The sequence below is a fragment of the Lagenorhynchus albirostris genome, chromosome 18 (genome assembly GCF_949774975.1).
Source record: "Lagenorhynchus albirostris chromosome 18, mLagAlb1.1, whole genome shotgun sequence".
Taxonomy (NCBI): domain Eukaryota; kingdom Metazoa; phylum Chordata; class Mammalia; order Artiodactyla; family Delphinidae; genus Lagenorhynchus; species Lagenorhynchus albirostris.
In genome coordinates, this window is record NC_083112.1 from 41,756,741 (window position 1) to 41,777,133 (window position 20,393).

Below are 20,393 nucleotides of genomic sequence, written 5' to 3' on the forward strand. Positions count from 1 at the left end.
ATTCAACTAAAGATAGGAACTTAATTTCTTCAGCAAAATGCAGGGTGGCCTAAGGGAAATTTCATAATTAGTATTGATAGAGGTAGGTGGGGAAACTAAAATTAATTCTTTCAGAATATATCATGGACATTGACAGATGGAGAGAAGCAACATTATCTCCAGGTAGAAACACATGCAAAATTCCTTGGGGGAAAACCAGCACCAAATTAGACTCCCAAAATTTTCACAAAATTATCTCAAGTAATTGTGGGATACACAATCACAATATTTTTTAGTTGCTTTAGTATAGCTTGCAGCCATAAAGTCCCTATGCATCTAAATATTTCCATTTTGTATTTATTAAGAAAAAGACACTGAGATTACCTATAACAAAGATTACTCTACCCAGCAAGGATCTCATTCAGATTCAACAGAGAAATCAAAAGCTTTACAGACAAGCAAAAGCTAAGAGAATTCAACACCAGCAAACCAGCTTTACAAAAAATGCTAAAGGAACTTCTCTAGGTGGGAACAACAAGAGAAGAAAAAGAGGCTTTCCAGGGAAGATGGTGGAAGAGTAAGACGTGGAGATCACCTTCCCCTCCACAGATATACCAGAAATACATCTACACGTGGAACAACTCCTACAGAACACATACTGAATGCTGGCAGAAGACCTCAGACCACGTAAAAGGCAAGAAAGTCCCCACGTACCTGGGTAGGGCAAAAGAAAAAAAGAATAAACAGAGACAAAAGAATAGGGATGGGACCTGCACCAGTGGGAGGGAGCTGTTCAAGAGGAAAGGTTTCCACAAACTAGGAAGACGCTTAGTGGGCGGAGACTGTGGGAGGAAGAGGGGGGAAGCTTCATAGCCCTGGAGGAGAGCACAACAATAAGGATGCGGATGGCAAAGTAGAGAGATTCCCACAGAGGATCTCGGCCAACAAGCACTCACCAGCCTGAGAGGCTTGTCTGCTCAACCGCCAGGGAAGGTGGGGGCTGGGAGCTGAGGCGGAGCGCAGGGAGAGGACTGCAGTTGGTGGAGTGAAAACAGCCTGCAGGGTGTTAGTGCACCACGGCTAGCCAGGAGGGAGTCCGGGGAAAAGTCTGGACCTGCCAAAGAGGCAAGAGACTTTTTCTTCCCTCTTTGTTTCCTGGTGCGGAAGGAGAGGGGATTAAGAGCACTGCTTAAAGGAGCTCCAGAGATGGGCGTGAGCCGCGGCTAAAATCGTGGATGCCAGAGACGGGCATGAGACACTAAGGCTGCTGCTGCCACCACCAGGAAGCCTGTGTGTGAGCACAGATCACTATCCACACCCCCATCCCGGGGAGCCTGTGCAGCCTGCCACTGCCAGGGTACCGGGATCCAGGGACAACTTCCCTGGGAGAACGCACAGTGCGCCTCAGGCTGGTGCAATGTCCTGGCATCCTCTGCCACCGCAGGCTCAAACCGAATCCACACCCCTCCCTTTCCCCAGCCTGAGTGAGCCAGAGACCCCAAAGCAGCTGCTCTGTTAACCTCATTCTGTCAGAGCGAAGAACAGACACCCTCCAGTGACCTACATGCAGAGACAGGGCCAAATAAAAAGTTGAGCCCCGGGAGCTGTGTGAACAAAGAAGAGAGAGGGAAATCTATTCCAGCAGCCTCAGAAGCAGTGGATTAAAGCTCCACCATCAACTTGATGTACCCAGCATCTGTGGAATACATGAATAGACAACGAATCATCGCAAATTGAGGAGGTGGACTTTGAGAGAAAGATTTATGATTTTTACTCCTTTTCCTCTTTTTGTGAGTGTGTATGTGTATGCTTCTGTGTGAGATTTTGTCTGTATAGCTTTGCTTCCACCATTTGTCCTAGGGTTCTATCCGTCCTTTTTTTTTCCTTTAAAAAATTTTTTTCTTAATAATTATTTTTTATTTTAATAACTTTTATTTTATCTTGCTTTATTTTGTTTTATTTTACTTCCTTCTTTCTTTCTTTCTTTCCTTCCTTCCCTCCCTCCCTCCCTCCCTCCTTCCCTCCTTCCTTAGTTCCTTCTTTCCTTCCTTCCATCTTTCTTTCTTTCTTTCTTTCTTTCTTTCTTTCTTTCTTTCTTTCTTTCTTTCTTTCTATCTACTTTTTCACACTTTTATTCTGAGCCATGTGGATGAAAGGCTCTTGATGCTGCAGCCAGGAGTCAGTGTTGTGCCTCTGAGTGGGAGAGCCAACTTCACAACACTGGTCCACAAGAGACCCCCCAGCTCCACATAACACCAAATGGCGAAAATCACCCAGAGATCTCCATCTCAACATGAGCACCCAGGTTCACTCAACGACCAGCAAGCTACAGTGCTGGACACCCTATGCCAAACAACTAGCAAGACAAGAACACAACCCCACTCATTAGCAGAGAGACTTCCTAAAATCATAATAAGTCCACAAACTCCACAAAACACATCACCAGACGTGGACCTGCCCACCAGAAAAACAAGATCCAGCCTCATCCAGCAGAACACAGGCACTAGTCCCCTTGACCAGGAAGCCTACACAACCCACTGAACCAACCTTAGCCACTGGAGACAGATATCAAAAACAATGGGAACTACAAACATGAAGCCTGCAAAAAGGAGACACCAAACACAGTAAGATAAGCAAAATGAGAAGACAGAAAAACACACAGCAGATGAAGGAGCAAGATAAAATCCCAACGGACCTAACGAATGAAGAAGAAATAAGCAGTCTGGCTGAAGAAGAATTCAGAATAATGATAGTAAAGGTGATTCAAAATCTTGGAAATAGAATAGAGAAAATGCAAGAAACATTTAACAAGGGCCTAGAAGAACTAAAAATGAAACAAGCAACAATGAACAACACAATAATTAAAATTAAAAATACTCTAGATGGGATCAATAGCAGAATAACTGAGGCAGAAGGGATAAGTGACCTGGAAGATAAAATAGTAGAAATAACTCCTGCAGAGCAGAATAAAGAAAAAAGAATGAAAAGAACTGAGGACAGTCTCAGAGACCTCTGGGACAACATTAAATGCACCAACATTCGAATTTTGGGGGTTCCAGAAGAAGAGGAAAAGAAAGGGACTGAGAAAACATTTGAAGAGATTATAGTGGAAAACTTCCCTAATATGGGAAATGAAATAGTTAATCAAGTCCAGGAAGCACAGAGAGTCCCATACATGATAAATCCAAGGAGAAATATGCCAAGACACATATTAATCAAACTGTCAAAATTAAATACAAAGAAAACATATTAAAAACAGCAAGGGAAAAACTACAAATAACACACAAGGGAATCCCCATAAAGTTAACAGCTGAACTTTCAGCAGAAACTCTGCAAGCCCGAAGGAACTGGCAGGACATATTTAAACTGATGAAAAGGAAAAGCCTACAACAAAGATTACTCTACCCAACAAGAATCTCATTCCGATTTGATTGAGAAATTAAAACCTTACAGACAAGCAAAACCTGAGAGAGTTCAGCACCAGCAACCCAGCTTTACAACAAATGCTAAAAGAATTTCACTAGGCAAGAAACACAAAAGAAGGAAAAGACCTACAAGAACAAACCGAAAACAATTAAGAAAATGGGAATAGGAGCATACATATTGATAATTACCTTAAATGCAAATGGACTAAATGCTGCCACCAAAATACACAGACTGGCTGAATGGATACAAAAACAAGACCCATATATATGCTGTCTACAAGAGACCCACTTCAGACCTAGAGACACATACAGACTGAAAGTAAGGGGATGGAAAAGATATTTCATGCAAATGGAAACAAAAAGAAATTTGGAGTAGCAATTTTCATAGCAGTCAAAATAAACTTTTAAATAAAGACTATTAGAAGAGACAAAAGGACACTACATAAAGATCAAGGGATACATCGAAGAAGAAGATATAACAATCGTAAATATTTATGCACGCAACATAGGAGCACCTCAATACATAAGGCAAATGCTAACAGCTATAAAAGGGGAAATCGACAGTAACACAATCATAGTAGGGAACTTTAACACCCAACTCTCACCATTGGACAGATCATAAAACATGGAAGTAAATAAGGCAACACAAGCTTTACATGATACATTAAGGAAGATGTACTTAATTGATATTTACAGGACATTCCATCCAAAAACAACAGAATACACATTTTACTCAAGTGCTCATGGAATATTCTCCAGGATAGATCATATCTTGGGTCACAAATTAAGCCTTGGTAAATTTAAGAAAATTGAAATTATATCAAGTATCTTTTCCGATCACACTGCAATGAGACTAGATATAAATAACAAGAAAAGATCAGTAACAATACAAACACATGGAGGCTAAATAATACACTACTTAATAACGAAGTGATCACTGAAGAAATCAAAGAGGAAATTAAAAAAAATACCTAGAAACAAATGACAATGGAGACATGACGACCCAAAACCTATGGGATTCAGCTAAATCAGTTCTAATTGGGAAGTCTATAGCAATACAATCCTAACTTAGGAAACAGGAACATATCGAATAAACAACCTATCCTTGAACTTAAAGCAATTAGAGAAAGAAGAAAAAAAAAAAAACAAAGTTATCAGAAGGAAAGAAATCATAAAGATCAGATCAGAAATAAATGAAAAAGAAATGAAGGAAATGATAGCAAAGATCAATTAAACTAAAAGCTGGTTCTTTGAGAAGATAAACAAAATTGATAAACCATTAGCCAGACTCATCCAGGAAAAAGGGAGAAGACTCAAATCAACAGAATTAGAAATGAAAAAGGAGAAGTAACAACTGACACTGCAGAAATAAAGAAAGATCATAAGAGATTACTACAAGCAACTCTATGCCAATAACCTGGAAGAAATGGACAAATTCTTAGAAATGCACAATCTGCCAAGACTGAATCACGAAGAAATAGAAAATATGAACAGACCTATCACAAGACTGAAATTGAAACTGTGATTAAAAATCTTCCAACAAACAAAAGCCCAGGACCAGATGTCTTCACAGGCGAATTCTATCAAACATTTAGAGAAGAGCTAACACCTATCCTTCTCAAACTCTTCCAAAATATAGCAGAGGAAGGAACATACCCAAACTCATTCTACGAGGCCACCATCACCCTGATACAAAAACCAAACAAGGATGTCACAAAGAAAGAAAACTACAGGCCAATATCACTGATGACATAGATGTAAAAATCCTCAACAAAATACTAGCAAACAGAATCCAACAGCACATTAAAAGGATCATTCACCCTGATCAATTGTGGTTTATTCCAGGAATGCAAGGATTCTTCAATATATGCAAATCAATCAATGTGATACACCATCTTAACAAATTGAAGGAGAAAAGCCATATGATCATCTCAATAGATGCAGAGAAAGCTTTTGACAAAATTCAATACCCAGTTATGATAACAAAAAAACTTGCAGAAAGTAGGCATAGAGGGAACTTTCCTCAACATAATAAAGGCCATTTATGAAAAATCCACAGCCAACATCATCCTCAATGGTGAAAAACTGAAAGCATTTCCACTAAGATCAGGAACAAGATGAGGTTGCCTACTCTCACCACTCTTATTCAACATAGTTTTGGAAGTTTTAGACACAGCAATCAAAGAAAAGAAAATAAAAGGAATCCAAATTGGAAAAAAAGAAGTAAGGCTTTCATGTTTGTGTATGACATGATACTATACCTAGAGAATACTAAAGATGCTACCAGAAAACTCCTAAAGCTAATCAATGAATTTGGTAAAGTAGCAGGATACAAAATTAATGCACAGAAATCTCTGGCATTCCTATACACTAATGATGAGAAATCTGAAAGTGAAATCAAGAAAACACTCTCATTTACTATTGCAACAAACAGAATAAAATATCAAGGAATAAACCTAGGTAAGGAGACAAAAGACCTGAATGCAGAAAATTATAAGACACTGATGAAAGAAATTAAAGATGATACAAATAGATGGAGAGATATACCATGTTCTTGGATAGGAAGAATCAACATTGTGAAAATGACTCTACTACTCAAAGCAAACTACAGATGCAATGCAATCCCTACCAAACTACCACTGGCATTTTTCACAGAGCTAGAACAAATAATTTCACAATTCGTAGGGAAACACAAAAGTCCCCGAATAGCTAAAGCAATCTTGGGAATGAAAAACTGAGCTGGAGGAATCAGGCATCCTGACTTCAGACTATACTACAAAGTCACAGTAATCAAGACAGTATGGTACTGGCACAAAAATGGAAAGATAGATCAATGGAACAGGATAGAAAGCCCAGAGATAAACCCATGCACATATGGTCACCTTATTTTTGATAAAGGAGGCAGGAATATACAGTGGAGAAAGGACAGCCTCTTCAATAAATGGTGCTGGGAAAACTGGACAGGTACATGTAAAAGTATGAGATTAGATCACTCCCTAACACCATACACAGAAATAAGTTCAAAATGGATTAAGGACCTAAATATAAGGTCAGAAACTATCAAACCCTTAGAAGAAAACATAGGCAGAACACTCTATGACATAAATCATAGCAAGATCCTTTTTAACCCACCTCCTAGAGAAATGGAAACAAAAACAAAAATAAACAAATGGGACCTCATGAAATTTCAAAGGTTTTGCACAGCAAAGGAAATCAGAAACAGGACCAAAAGACAACCCTCAGAATGGGAGAAAATATTTGCAAATGAAGCAACTGACAAAGGATTCACCTCCAAATTTTACAAGCAGTTCATGTAGCTCAATAAAAAGCAAACAACCCAATCCAAAAATGGGCAGAAGATCTAAATAGACATTTCTCCAAGGAAGATATACAGACTGCCAAAAAACACATGAAAGAATGCTCAACATCATTAATAATTAGAGAAATGCAAATCAAAACTACAATGAGATATCATGTCACACCAGTCAGAATGCCCATCATCCAAAAATCTAGAAACAATAAATGCTGGAGAGTGTGTGGAGGAAAAGGAACAGTCTTGCACTGCTTGTGGGAATGTGAATTGGTACAGCCACTATGGAGAACAGTATGGTGGTTCCTTAAAAAACTACAAATAGAACTACCATATGACCCAGCAATCACACTACTGGGCATATAGGCTGAGAAAACCATAATTCAAAAAGAGTCATGTACCAAAATATTCATTGCAGCTCTATTTACAATAGCCAGCAGATGAAAACAACCTAAGTGGCCCTCATCGGATGAATGGATAAAGAAGGTGTGGCACATATATTCAATGGAACATTACTCAGCCATAAAAAGAAACAAAATTGAGCTATTTGTAATGAGGTGGATGGACCTAGAGTCTGTCCTACAGAGTGATGTAAGTCAGAAAGAGAAAGACAAATACCGTATGCTAACACATATATATGGAATTTAAGAAAAAAAAATGTCATGAAGAAGCTAGGGGTAAGACAGGAATAAAGACACAGACCTCCTAGAGAATGGACTTGAGGATATGGGGATGGGGAAGGGTAAGCTGTGACAAAGCGGGAGAGTGGCATGGACATATATACACTACCAAATGTAAAATAGATAGCTAGTGAGAAGCAGCTGCATAGCACAGGGAGATCAGCTCGGTGTTTTGTGACCACCTAGAGGAGTCGGATAGGGAGCGTGGGAGGGAGGGAGACACATGACGGAAGAGATATGGGAACATATGTATATGTATAAGTGATTCACTTTGTTATAAAGCAGAAACTAACACAAAATTGTAAAGCAATTATACTCCAATAAAGATGGAAAATAAAAAAAGGAGAAGAAAAAGACCCACAAAAACAAACCCAAAGCAATTAATAAAATGGTACTAGGAACATACATATCAAAAATTACCTTGAATGTAAGTGGTTTACATTCTCCAACCAAAAGACGCATACTGGCTGAATGGATACAAAACAAGACCCATGTATATGTTGTCTACACGAGACCCATGTCAGACTTAAGGACACATAGAGACTTGAAGTGAGGGGATAGGAAAAATATATTCCATGCATATGGAAGTGAAAAGAAAGATGGAGAAACAATACACATACCAGATACAATAGACTTTAAAATAAAGACTGTTACAAGAGATAAGGAAGAACACTACATAATGATCAAGAGATCAATCCAAGAAGAAGATATAACAATTATAAATATTTATGCACCCAACATAGGAGCACCTCAATACATAAGGCAAATGCTAAGAGCCATAAAAAGGGAAAGCAGCAGTGACATAATAATAGCGGGGGGCATTAACACCCCATTTACACTGATGGACAGATCATTCATATAGAAAATAAATAAGGAAAAACAAGTTTTAAATGACAGAAAAGACCAGATAGATTTAGATGATTTTTATAAGACATTCCACGTGAAAGTGGCAGAATACACTTTCTTCTCAAGTGCACATGGAAAATTCTCCAGGACAGATCACATCTTGGGTCACAAGTCAAGCCCCTGTAAATTTAAGAAAATTGAAATTGTATCAAGTATCTGCCTGCCACAACACTATGAGATTAGAAAACAGCTACAGGAAATCAAACTGTACAAAAACACGCAAATGGAGGCTAAATAATACAGTACTACATAACCAAGAGATCACTGAAGAAATCAGAGAAGAAATTTTAAAAGAACTTAGAAAAGGTGACAATGAAACACAATGACCCAAAACCTATGAGACTCAGCAAAAGCCGTTCTTTTGCTGAGAGGGAAGTTTATAGCAATTCAAAATCACCTCAAGAAACAAGAAAAATCTCAAATAAACATTCTAACCTTACACTTAAAGCAACTAGAGAAAGAAGAACAAAGAAAACCCAAAGTTAGTAGAAGGAAAGTAATCATAAGATCAGGGGAGAAATTAATGAAATAAAAATGAAGAAAACAATATCAAAGATCAATAAGATTAAAAGTTGGTTCTTTGAGAAGATAAACAAAATTGATAAAACTTTAGGCACACTCATCAAAAAAAAAAAAAAAAGGAGAGGACTTAAATCAATAAAATCAGAAATGAGAAAGGAGAAATTACAGCTAAACCTGTAGAAATGCAAAGGTTCATAAATGATTTTTAAAAGCAACTATATACCAGTAAAATGAACAAACTGGAAGAAATGGACAAATTCTTGGAAATGTACAAGCCTCCAAGAATGAACCAGGAAGAAATGGAAAATATGAACAGACCAAACACAAGTAATGAAATTGAAACTCTAATTTAAAATCTTCTAACAAATAAAAGTTCAGGACAAGATGGCTTCACAGGTGAATTCTAGCAAATATTTAAATTTATTTTATTTATTTATTTTTGGCTGCTTTCGATCTTCATTGCTGCATCAGAATTTCTCTAGCTGCAGCGAGCAGGGGCTACTCTTCATTGCGGTGCGTGAGCTTCTCATTGAGGTGACTTCTCTTGTTGTGGAGCATGGTGTCTAGGCGCCTGGGCCTCAGTAATTGTGGCACATGGGTCCAGCTGCTCCATGGCATGTGGGATCTTCCCAGACCAAGGCTCAAACCCGTGTTCCCTGCATTGGCAGGCAGATTCTTAACCACTGCACCACCAGGGAAGCCCTAGCAAACATTTAGAGAAGAGCTAACACCCATCCTTCTCAAACTCTCCCAAAAATTTGAAGAGGGAGGAACTGTATGAGGCCACCATCACCCTGATACCAAAGCCAAACAAAGATATAACACAAAAAAAGAAAGGAATCGAAGACCAATATCACTGGGGAACATAGATGCAAATATCTTTAAGAAAATACTAGCAAACAGAATTGCAGAACACATTAAATGGATTATACCCCATGGTCAAGTGTAATTTACACCAGGGATGCAAGGATTCTTTAACAAATCAACAAATTTGATACAACTTATTAACAAATCGAAGAATAAAAAAATAATATGATCATCTCAATAGATGCAGAAAGGTTTTTTTGACAAAATTCAGCACCCATTTATGATAAAAATAAATCTCCAGAAAGTGGGCTTAGAGGGAAACTATCTCAACATAATTAGTGTCATATACAACAACCCCACAGCAAACATCATTCTAAATAGTGAAAAAGTGAAAGCATTTCCTCTAAGATCAGTAACAGACAAGGATGTCCACTCTCACCACTATTATTCAACATAGTTTTGGAAGTTTCAGTCACAGCAATCAAAGGAGAAAAAGAAATAAAAGGGACACAGATTGGAAAAGAAGAAGTAAAACTATCACTGTTTGCAAATAACATGATGCTATACATAGAAAATCCTAAAGATGCCACCAAAAAACTAAAACAGCTAATCAATGAATTTGGTAAGGTTGCAGGATACAAACTTAATGCACAGAAATCTCTTGCATTCCTATATACTAACAATGATATTTCAGAAGTAAAAATTAAGGAAACAATCCTGTTTACCACAGCATCAAAAAAATAAAATGCCTAGGAATACACCTACCTAAGGAGGCAAAAGACATGTACTCAGAAAGCTATAAAACACTGATGAAAGAAAGCAAAGATGACACAAATAGTTGGATAGATATACCATGTTCTTGGATTGGAAGAATCAATATTGTCAAAATGATATTACCCAAAACAATCTACAGATTCAATGCAATCCCTATCAAATTACCAGTGGCGCTTTTCACAGAATTACAACAAAAAAAATTTATAATTTGTATGGAGACACAAAAGACTCTAAGTAGCCAAAGCAGTGATGAGAAAGAAAAACAGAGCTAGAGGAATCAGGCTCCCTGACTTCAGAATATACTACAAAGCTACCATAATCAAGACAGTATGGTACTGACACAAATGTCATGAAGAACCTAGGGGTAAAGCAGGAATAAAGACGCAGACCTCCTAGAGAACGGACTTGAGGTTATGGGGAGGGGGAAGGGTGAGCTGTGACAGGGCGAGAGAGAGTCATGGGCATATACACACTAACAAACGTAGTAAGGTAGATAGCTAGTGGGAAGCAGCCGCATGGCACAGGGATATTGGCTCGGTGCTTTGTAACAGCCTGGAGGGGTGGGATAGGGAGGGTGGGAGGGAGGGAGATGCAAGAGGGAAGACATATGGGAACATATGTTTATGTATGACTGATTCACTTTGTTATAAAGCAGAAACTAACACACCATTGTAAAGCAATTATACCCCAATAAAGATGTTAAAAAAAAAAACAAACAGAAATATAGATTAGTGCAACAGGATACAAAGCCTAGAGATAAATCCATGCACCTGTGGTGACCTAATCTATGACAAAGGAGGCAAGGATATACAATAGAGAAAAAACAGTCTGTTCAATAAGTGGTGCTGAGAGAACTGGAGAACTACATATAAAAGACTGAAATTAGAACACTCCCTAACACCATAAACAAAATTAGCATCACAATGGGTTAAAGACCAAATATAAGACTGGACACTATAAAACTCTGAGAGAAAAACATAGGAAGACTACACTTTGACATAAATCACAGCAACATCTTTTTTGACCGACTTCCTAGAGTATTGGAAATAAAAACAGAAATAAACAAATGGGACCTAATGAAACTTAAAAGCTTTTGCAAAGCAAAGGAAACTACAAAGAAGACAAAAAGACAACCCTCAGAATGGGAGAAAATATTTGCAAATGAACCAACGGACAAAGGATTGATCTCCAAAATATATAAACAGCTCATGCAGCTCAGTATTAAAAAAATAAACAACCCAATCAAAAAATGAGCAAGACCTAAATAGACATTTCTCCAAAGAAGACATGCAGATGGCCAAGAAGTACATGAAAAGCTGCTCAACATCACTAATTATTAGAGAAATGCAAATCAAAACTGCAGTGAGGTATCACCTCACACCAGTTTGAATGGGCATCATAAGAAAATCTATGAATAACAAATGCTGGACAGGGTGTGAAGAAAAGGGAACTCTCTTGCACTGTTGGTGGGAATGTAAATTGATACAGCCACTATGGAGAACAGAATGGAGGTTCCTTTAAAAGCTACAAATAATACTACCATATGACCCAGCAATCCCACTACTGGGTGTATACCATGAGAAAACCATAATTCAAAAAGACATTTGCACCCCAATGTTCATTGCAGCACTATTTACAATAGCCAGGTCATGGAAGCAACCTAAACGCCCATCGACAGACAAATGGATAAAGAAGATGTGGTACATATATACAATGGAATATTACTCAGCCATAAAAAGGAACAAAATTGGGTCATTTGTAGAGATGTGGATGGATCTAGAGACTGTCATACAGAGTGAAGTAAGTCAGAAAGATAAAAACAAATATTGTATATTATCACATATATGTAGAACCTAGAAAAATGGTACAGATGAACTGGTTTGCAGGGCAGAAATAGAGACACAGTTGTAGAGAAAAAAACGTATGGACATCAAGGGGGTGAAGTGCCGGGGGCAGGTGGTGGTGGCATGAATTGGGAGATTGGGATTGACATATATACATTAATATGTATAAAATAGATAACTAATAATAACCTGCTGTATAAAAAATAAATTAAATTAAATTCAAAAAACAAAACAAAAAAAAAAGGAAAGGCATTTTCCTATATATTAACAACAGCAACAAAAAAAAAAATTGGGCAGAAGGCCTAAATAGACATTTCTCCAAAGAAGATGTACAGATAGCCCAGAGGCACCTGAAAAGATGCTCAGCATCACTAATTATCAGAGAAATGCAAATCAAAACTTCAATGAGGTATCATCTCACACCACTCAGAATGACCATCATCAAAAAATATGCAAACAATAAATGCTGGAGAGGGTGTGGAGAAAAGGGAACCATCTTACACTGTTGGTGGTAACGTAAATTGATACAGCCACTAAGGATAACAGTATGGAAATTCCTTAAGAAACTAGAAATAGAACTTCCCTATGACCCCACAATCCTGCTACTGGGCATATACCGTGAGAAAACCATAATTCAAAAAGAGTCATGTACCCCAATGTTCATTACAGCACCATTTACAATAGCCAGGACATGGAAGCAACCTAAATATCCTTCAACAGAGTAATGGATAAAGAAGATGTGGTACATATATACAATGGAATATTACTCAACCATGAAAAGCAACAAAATTGGGTCATTTGTAGAAATGTGGATGGACCTGTCTGTTAAACAGGGTGAAGTAAGTCAGAAAAACAAATATCATATATTAACACATATATGCGGAATCTAGAAAAATGGTACAGATGAACGTATTTGCATGGCAGGAATAGAGATGCAGAAATAGAGAACTGAAGTGTGGACATGGAGGCAGAAGGGGCAGCTGGTATGAATTGGGAGATATGGATTGACATATATACAGTGTCATGTGTTAAATAGCTAGTGTGAACCTGCTGTATAGTACAGGGAGCTCAGCTTGGTGCTCTTGATGACTTAAATGGGTCGGCTGAGGAGGTAGCAGGGAGGTCCAAGGGGAAGGGGATATATGTATACATATAGCTTGTTCACTTCGTTGTACAGCAGAAACTAACAGAACTTTGTAAAACAATTATACTCCAATAAAAAAAATAAAAAAGACACTTGCTAACATAACTATGTTGTAATTAACAAAATAAGGACATTAGCACTCATCTAAAACTATTATGTATTCTATAGACATTTAATAAATAAGTCCTAATTTTCCCATTAATATCAAAAAAGAATGAAAACTAAAATACATCCCATAACCAAGAAATCATTTATAACATGTTGCATCCAGTCTTTATCTCTTTATTCACTTCTAAACTGCACAAGTTAACAGTCTTTTATTGTCGTTATGGACCTTGATCTTTTTTAATAGTTCCAGCCATTATTTTTTAAAATATTCCACAGTGTTGGTCTGTCTGGTATTTCCTCAAGATAATATTAAAATTATGCATTTTTGGCAAGGACGTGACAGATGTGTTGCTTAATTCTTTCCAATGTATTATGTTAGGAGGCTCTTGATGTTGGTTTGACTCATTTTTGGATATTAACTTTGATTATGTGCTTAAGGTAGTTTATGCCAAATTTCTAGAGTTAAATTTTTTCCTCTGTGTAAGTAAAAAGTATATTGTGGGTGACATTTTGTGAATATCATGTGTCATTACTCAACAGAATTTTACTCATTACCCTTTACTCATCTATTGATGATTCTGTCTAATTTTTCCAAATACTTGTCTTTTAACTTGATTATTTCTTCTATATTTATCAATTGACGTTATGTTATAAAAAGTTTCTCCTTAAAATACTCAAGATAACTGATTTTTAAAATGATTTGTCATATTTCTACTGTGTCTTCACATTTTCTTTGACTCATTTCGTAATAGCATAGGTCTATTATAATAACTGGTCTCAAATGAAATTAGTTCAAGGAATATAGGTTAATGGAACTAATTTATAAATTAATCAACCCAACTATGTATCATCTCAAAATATCTGGGTAGTATTATCAAATTTACATTAAACAATAACTGTCTAGTGAATAATAATATATGACAGAAAAGTTGTCATTAACTCTGTCAATGTTCTTCAGGGAAGATCATTGCTTTCTTTTATTTCAATGAGACACAATATACTTTACACAGAGATTATTGTTTGAATGCCAAGCTACTATACTTGCTTTAAAAATACAGAGAACTTCTGTGTAATATTCTAACTTCTTTTTAAGTAAGCATCAATTATATTTTCTCTGCTAAATATCTTAGAGCTCTGCCATGTTATGTATTAGAACTTAACTATATATTTGAAAAGTGAAAATTGGTGAGCAATCATATGTATTGCATTAAGTGTATTAATTATCAATAAACCTATCATTCCATGTTTACAAAAAATTCATGTGCAAAAAGTTCTGAATTGTATTTTAATTTAAAGTAATTAAATTAATTACAATAAACTGTAATCAATAATGTTTCATCAGAAATCAACCTGTGATAGAACATTTTGGAAATTAGACTGTTTTGAGGCAGCTCATGTAATGAAAATGTTATAGAAAGAACACTTCAAGAATGCTAGGAACCATTTATTCAGAATAAGTGTACTAAATTAGTCATATATCTTCTGAATGATTCATTTTTCTATATTATTGGTTTTGACATGACATAAATATAACAATTTAGATTTTCTCTTCTTAAAGTAAAATCTCAGTTGAATTCAAACTGTTTAATTCTTACCCTTTTAAAAATTATGGCTCCTTTATAACTTTAATGTGACTTTTTATTAATTTTTCCCCACAATAGAACTTCAAGATATTTTGTATGAATATCTCAAGGGGAAAACAGTTAAACCTTTGCAACCAGGACCAAAAGCATCCATTTGAATTATAGATTATTACCAAATATCTGTCTAGTTGTTTTTAAAGCTATATTAATTAATTTTACTTCACCACATAATCCTCTTCTTTCTATTCTGAGAACACCATGCTTGTTTTAACCCTTTTATTGCCAATTACTAATTACCATTAGTCTATTTTACTAATGTCCTGCACACTTCATAATGTTTTTATATTTGTTAAGAGATTTATTCCTAAATATAAGATGCTCTTTCTAAATTAAATACAGAAAATTATTAAGTATTAAGATTGATAAAATTATCTTATTTAATCTTTTTTATATATTTTGATGTAAAATGTTACAGTATAATTGCTTCCATTAGAAAAAAAACAGAAGTATAATAAAGATAACACTTTAATTTAATAAGTTTAATGTGATCAATTTTATATACAAAAAATAAATGCACTTCAAGTTTTATAGTTTAATTCATTTATTTGTGGAGTCTTCATTAAAATAATATCACAACAAACAAAAATAAGTCCCATATATCTGTAGCAGCTAGAACCAACTACATATTTTAATTAATGTGCTTTTTCACTCCTTCTTGAAATTAATAATGTTATAGTCTAGAAAAAATATTTAATTTAATTCAGTTTACATTTATATGTGAATATGCTGACAAAACATGATTCTCTCAGAATGATTTCTACTTTTGATATAAAAAGACAGTATTTTGTACTATGCTACTCAATGTGCTTACTGCAAAACAGAAAAATAATAAGTTATTAAAATTGATGATATATGCAAAAATATGACCTGGATGAATGAAGATTTTTTATTCATTTTTATTTAACAAAATGTATGTGGGTAATTAACATTATGGACTCTGGATTATAGAAAAAATATGATTTCTTCCTCCCAATTTATTTATCTGTAAAATGGGAAATTGAGAATAAATTAAAAAAAAACATTCAGTGTGGCATAATTTAATAAAATCTAACTATTAAAATCATTCTCATTATTATGAATATGCCTGAAACACTTCACATTTAAGTAGTCTTACAAAAATGTGTATCTCTGTCAATATAAGAAGATATTTGATATAGATGATATGGGAACCATGCTGAAAGCAGAAGAGAGAGAATTTTGAATTGAAACTTGGAATAAATTCCAGACCTTTCTCTGCTCCTAAATTTAGTTGCCATTTGAGCAAGTTATGTACCTTCTGCTTAAAGTCCTTCAGCTATAAAATATATAAGATAGAGACAAAAGTTAGAAAAATGATAACAAAATTACTAATTCCCTAGTTCATAATCACCTGAAGGGGAGACTAAAGCTCATTCAATGTAATTTGATGTGTACCCTTGAAATAAGGCAGAGATCAAAGCGATGTCTTACTAGGCGATATTCATCAAAGAAGAACTCTGACTTCTCCTAAGTTATTGTTCTCCTAAGGTATATGCTTTTAGTCAGAAAAGGAATAGTCCTATTTGTCTTTTCTTTTAACTTCTTCATGGTCACTAGTTTGTTAACACTTCACCCTCTAGAGAAATAACTGCCTGCTTTCTGTCCATCTCATTAATACTCCCTTCAATGACTCCTGGCTGGTGCTCAGCTAGAATGCTTTTCTTCTTCAATAATGATCCGCATAGCACAGGGAGATCAGCTTGGTGCTTTGTGAACACCTAGAGGGGTGGGATAGGGAGGGTGGGAGGGAGGGAGATGCAAGACGGAAGAGATATGGAAACATATGTATATGTATAACTGATTCACTTTGTTATAAAGCAGAAACTAACACACCATTGTAAAGCAATTATACTCCAATAAAGATGTAAAAAACAAAGATAGAGATAAGTGATTAGAGTAGAGTTAGATTTTAAACCATCTTGTTTCACAGTGAAGTGAAACATGAAGCCTGAATGTCGGGTGCTGATAAGTTGCTGTTTTGAGGAAGAGTATAAAACTGGTTGAGTAAGATCATTTATTTTATTAACTCTAGTCTAAATTTTTGGAACATAGTCATTAAGTTGTGCCTATAGTATTTATTTTTTTATATTTTGTACATGTTTTAAACTTATTGGAATTTATTTAAATTTGAAAAGTAATGACTATTTTCTTTTTGAATGCTATTTACCAAATTGATTTTCTAAAAATGCTGTTACTTTACAGTCACGATTCATAGTAAATCTACAGATAATAAAGAAAGAAACCAATATTGAACAAGATTCATCATAGAAAAATACTCAGGTGAATTCATTCATTTCCAATTTGATCATGAATCACCATTAAAGAATCATCTTGGGCTTGCCTGGTGGCACAGTGGTTGATAGTCCGCCTGCCAATAGAGGGGACACAGGTTCGTGCCCCAGTCTGGGAAGATCCCACATGCTAAGGAGACGCTAGGCCTGTGAGCCATGCCACTGAACCTGCGCGTCCAGATCCTGTGCTCTGCAATGGGAGAGGTCACAACAGTGAGAGGTCCACATACCGCAAAAAAAAAAAAAAAAAAGAATCATCTTTACATTCTTTGGAAGGTACATAGCTAATGGAGTGGAATGAAATTTCAAGTATATAGTAATTATATACTTCCAGGTAGAAGTAGTAGGAACTATTTTTGTATATACAAGAAGTTTTCTTAATCTTTACTTTTGAAACTTGGCACATGAAATTTTATATAGAACATTTTCTTGATGGATTTCAAACAATACTTTCTATTCATTTTCCACAGAAAGCCCAAACTATAGCTTGTTCAGTAAGGTTTTCAATCAATTTAATTTTCTGATGAGATATGAAAATAATTTAACAAAAGTGGTGCCATTTACAACCATACTTTAAAATACAAACATATCCAAGAGAGCAACATTGTATACCACACTGCTTGAAAATATATTTTAAATGTTTTTTTTTGTTTTGTTTTGTTTTTTGTTTTGCGGTACGTGGGCCTCTCACTGTTGTGGCCTCTCCCGTTGTGGAGCACAGGCTCTGGGCACGCAGGCTCAGTGGCCATGGCTCACGGGCCTTGCTGCTCCGCGGCATGTGGGATCTTCCCGGACCGGGGCACAAACCCGTGTCCCCTGTATTGGCAGGTGGACTCTCAACCACTGTGCCACCAGGGAAGCCCTTAAATGTATTTTTATACTTTACTTTTAATATGCTTTAATATATAAGAAACGTGCTGTTATGACCTCAAGTAAATAAAGTCTGACATTTTAATAGAATAGGAAAATGTTTTATTTCTATACTGTGAAGTATTTCACTAGCCATCAGAAGAATGTTTGCTAGCTATTTCTGCCTTATAAACTGGAATAGAACTTCTGATTGCCAGATGACATTATTTAGCTGATTCATGCATGTATTTTATAGTTTAAAGGTAAACATTACACATTAAACTTATTAGTATGAAGCAATAGGCTCAGTCAAAACTGATTCATTTTTAAGCTCATTATTTTTTTTAGACTCACACAAGCTTCACTTGGTGATGTGATAATGTCTTTGGGTAAATTAAAAAAAAATTTACTCCTTCCCCTAACTAAACACATACCAGTATTGTGATGTAGGATATCCTGAGCAAAGAACAGAGTGCATTTGCCTTGTAATTTTGTGCATTGTTATTTGTGCTTTGTTTTTAAGTATTCGTTTTAGATACTAATGAATATATGCAGACTATTTTTAATACTAATTAAAAATATATAATACAAAGAGTCATATCTGCTTTTGTGATTTCAGAAAACACGTTGGCATTGTGCTCCCCTACAACTCAAATATATGCATTGATATTTACATTTTCTTACTTTCTTTTAAATGTGTGAATGTTTGATACAAAATAACATTTCATGGTGTACCATAATAATTAACTTATTTTTCTTTTACTAGAAGTTTCATATTTTACCAATTGAAACTAGCAATGCTTTTATTTATTTTTTTCTTTTTTTAGATGGTAGGTTTATTTTTTCCCAAAGAAAAAAAGTGCATATCAGGGATTTAGTTGCAGTTACAAATAATTCTATCATTAGTAGTAAATAGTACAAAAAAAAATCTCTATTTATATAATGAAAGTACAGAGCAAAGAATATATTTTCCATGGAAGTACAACTAGGAGTTTACAATCATTCCTTGCTGTATTTCCTTTCTCAAAGGACAAGAGTTTTGACTGAATTATAATCAATAGTGATTATAAGTAGGTGCAAGTGTATTTGCACTCCCACATCTTTTTTTTAACATCTTTATTGGAGTATAATTGCTTTACAATGCACATACTCTAAGGTATCATTCAGAAATGATAGCATTAGTTTCTGCCTTATAACAGAAAAGTTAGTTTCTGCTTTTTTTCTGTTATAAAGCAGAAACTAATGCTTTCATTTCTGAATGACACCTTAGAGTATGTATTTATTCTTAATATCATGTTATGCATTTACAATGGTTAGGATTAACACAGATGAGTTGTAACAAGCTTTAAAATATTAATGCTATATAGAGAAGGACAATACATTTTAAAACATTGTTTAACAAAATGTTGCAACAGTTTTCATACTCAGGTTAGGTGAGGGATGTAGTAGAAACATTTTGAATGTCTTTAATTACTCTTACTTCTCTTTTAGATTTGGGGAGTTATTGGGCTTGAAAAAAAATAGAATTCATCTCATTCCTAAATGTTTTGTTTGAGGAGTTCAAATTTAATTATTCTTTTAGCTGTTTAGATTTCAAATTATATTTAGTTTCATTTGAATCTTTTATTATCATACATTTCTCTTGAAAAATATTCTTGAATAAGATTCAAATAAGGCAAACTAAACATATGAATTATAAGATAATTTATGCATAAGTGAACCCTGGGACAATTTTTAAAAAGATAATTTATGCATAAGTGAACCCTGGGACAATTTTTAAAAAGATAATTTATGCATAAGTGAACCCTGAGACAATTTTTAAAAAGCAAATCAAAATTGAGGTGTAGATAAAGAAGTTTTATTGCAAATTCTGAAAAAAAGAATAATGGCCCACATCTGTAAAAGACTTAGGACCCAGTTTTCTGTACTTCTATATTACCAATATTCTATAATTTAAAGAAATTCAGTACTTTAGAAATACTTTGATCCCACTTTTCTTCCTTGAAATTATTAAACAAACCAAACTAAGATTTGGAATTATAATTAAATATGATAATATTTTGAGTGATTTTGAGAATTCTCTGAGATTTTCT